The sequence below is a fragment of the Wasmannia auropunctata genome, unplaced genomic scaffold (genome assembly GCF_000956235.1).
Source record: "Wasmannia auropunctata unplaced genomic scaffold, wasmannia.A_1.0 LD335594.1, whole genome shotgun sequence".
In the NCBI taxonomy this organism is placed as follows: domain Eukaryota; kingdom Metazoa; phylum Arthropoda; class Insecta; order Hymenoptera; family Formicidae; genus Wasmannia; species Wasmannia auropunctata.
The window spans coordinates 30,109-32,949 of NW_012027296.1; the positions used below are offsets into that span (position 1 = coordinate 30,109).

The 2,841-nt window shown below is 28.2% G+C and overlaps 1 protein-coding gene and 1 long non-coding RNA gene across 2 annotated transcripts in view; one reads left to right on the forward strand and one right to left on the reverse strand.

Annotated features, from left to right (window-relative positions):
- Positions 1–11: 11 nt before the first annotated feature.
- LOC105456663 lies at positions 12–921 on the reverse strand. The gene is made up of 3 exons (XR_975278.1): positions 882–921; positions 372–430; positions 12–217 (listed from the first exon to the last, which is right to left on the reverse strand). It is a non-coding gene; the product is annotated as an uncharacterized LOC105456663 (long non-coding RNA).
- A 1,246-nt stretch (positions 922–2,167) lies between these two features.
- The window catches only part of LOC105456664 (tctex1 domain-containing protein 1-like), a 5,455-nt gene continuing 4,781 nt past the window's right edge, over positions 2,168–2,841 (forward strand). The window contains exon 1 of the mRNA XM_011700870.1: positions 2,168–2,323. The gene's annotated coding sequence lies outside the window, so the exon portion shown is untranslated. The remainder of the gene's footprint in view (positions 2,324–2,841) is intronic.

Consider the following 2,841-nt stretch of genomic DNA (forward strand, 5'->3'; position numbering starts at 1 on the left):
TGTCCATTTTTTGACTTCGTGCCCGTGGACACTTTTGATCAGGATGTCATAAAGTAAAACATATCAAAATTTCAGCCGATTTGACCGGGAACCAAAACCCATTGGTTTTGTGCGGGGTCCTTTATTAATTATAATCTCGAATACATTTAGAGCACATATATGTTCTAAGCTCGTGTAATATATGATTTGCAAACTTTACTTGTAAATGTATATAAAGCTGCATTTAAAGAGAATGTTATCAGTAATGTTGTAAGTTTTTATCATTCATTACAAACAAGGTTTAAATAACGATAGTAGTGATAATGTGCTTCGCGAAATAGCATTGACATGAATGTAAATGAATATTTAATAATAATAGTATAATCACTCACTTTGCATTTAACAAAAGTTATTATAACGTCAAAAATCTAACATTTGTCTGCTTCTGAATCTATAAGAACAAATTCTGTTAGACTGAAAGCAATAAGCATTTTTTTCATATCAATAGGAAATGGAGCACACAAAAGCAATAAACAAGAATAAAATTATAGTCTTGTATTATAATAATGCTTCAAATTATTTCGTACAAACAATATCCAAATAGTTACAAAGTTTGCATTAATTTTAATTCTGTTAAAAAATTGAAAATAAATTAACAATTGTGATATGGGTAAAATGTTGTTGTAATACCTATATACATATGTATATGTATATATTAATCTACTATTGTAATATAGTAATATTTCTTTTCAAAAGCTGAAATTAATGGAATAATGAAAAGCGTGCAGAATTTATTTAATTTAATATTAATAAGGAAATATTATAATAAATAATAATATATATATTTTTAATTTGTAAATCCACTATATTACATTATATACTAACAAGGGAAGTTTGCGAACCTGAAAATTCAGAAAAATCTGAGACTTAGTGTAAAAGTAGAGTAGTTCATCCGTAGCATGAAACTATTTTTTATTGGTGCTCAAATCCACTTTGAAGGGATGAAACCACCTCTTGAAAAAAATCGGTTTTTTTCTTCCGACGTGAATATCGTCGAAACTATGAGAGATAGAAAAAAATGTTTTAGATCAAAGTTGAATGGCTTGCAGTGAACTTTATAATAGTAGTAAAAAAAAAATTTTTTTAAATTTTTTTTAATGTTTTCCCCACCACTTCACTTTTTTTTTTAAATGTTAAAATTTTTTTGTGACTAAATTAAAGATTATTTTAATACGAATTTAATCATGTGTGATAAAGTTATTTTCCAAAGTATTATTTTCGAGAAATAATTACAAACGGCTCTATGCGCACACCATCCGTACTCGCTTACGTTGCGCGCACCCAGCAATTCTTCACGCAGCACGTTCTGCTCGCATTTTTGCATTTAACAAGGGATAACAATCAAAGGAAATCTATTTCCGCAATATTTTGCGAATGTATAACTATAAATTGTTTTTATCGCGTACCGTTAGACAATGCTTACGAAGCGAAATTTTAATGTCGTAAAGTCAAGTTAAATCGATGAAACTGGGAATCCAAGCTTTCTCGGGTATATTTATATGAACTACAAGACGCGATTATATAAATTTACATACTTATTTACATATTTAAATGCTTTGCAAATATTATCTGCGCAATAGGAAACTTCCGTGATTATGTATAATATACAGGTTATTCTCAGATTATGATAAGTTGTTTACATCGATTTGACTTGATCTTACGGCATTAAAATTTTGCTTCGTAAGCAAATTGTCTTATAGCCGTATATTTTAGCCGGGATATTTTAGAAGGAGATCTGCCGTGCTGGTACGCAAAGTTCGCACGTTATTTTTTAATTTTTATTTTTTTGGTATTAAAAATATGGAACATTTTTAAATGTTTTTCAGGAACGTTAGAACTACGGATAAGTGCTACTTAAACTATTATTGTTTCTAAAATTAACAAAACGTCGTGTTATCTTCACTGACTCATATATGCTCCTATATATATCTTTGTAAAAATAAATTTAATTAAAAAATTAAATTAAGAAAGTTGTAACAATTAATCAGTGTTTGTGTAGCACTAAAAAGCTAAAAGAAATAAAATATACTTACACCGTCTAGCTATCATGATGGGAACGAAAAACTTACCGGCTATGATCAATTATGTACTTAATTACACAAAACCAAAAAGTCTACGCTACACCGATTATTCGATGGAAACTACTATGTTCTTCGTTTTACTGTCCATGAGGCCCGAATACAATGCAAAAATAGAATTGGGAATTTGCTTTGCTCCAATCGCCATTTGGAAAGAAATATCTCCTGTATTCCAATTTATTCAAAGTAAAAAACAAAATATTAAGGTAAGAAAATATCGAAATTTTATTTTAAAAGAAATAAAGAGAAATATATTTTATATATAAGTCCTACATTAATATTATTCTAATAAATTAGGAGTAAATCTTATTAGTAACATTACTTAATTATTAATATATTGATAATTATAATTTGTTACACAAAATTATATCTTAATATAAAATAATTCCAATATGCAAGGTACGTAAATATATACAAGCATAACACTTCTAAATGTGTGTTTGAAGAACTGTCTTAAATCACAAATATAAGTGTGCTGAAATTATCTAGCAAAAATTGAGAAAGTTCTAACGGTTTAAAGTTTTGTACCAATAATCATAGATAATAAAAAGGTAAAAAGAGTATGCAGCATAATGTCATCTAAAAGGGTAAATATATCGATGAAGGGAGGCTGCTCCAATGACCTTGACCTTTATATATGTTCTCAAGGGCATGATCCCAAGTGACCTTCAAGTGGTTTTAACCGTCGTTCGTTATTCGTTAAAAAGTTATTAACAAAATATAT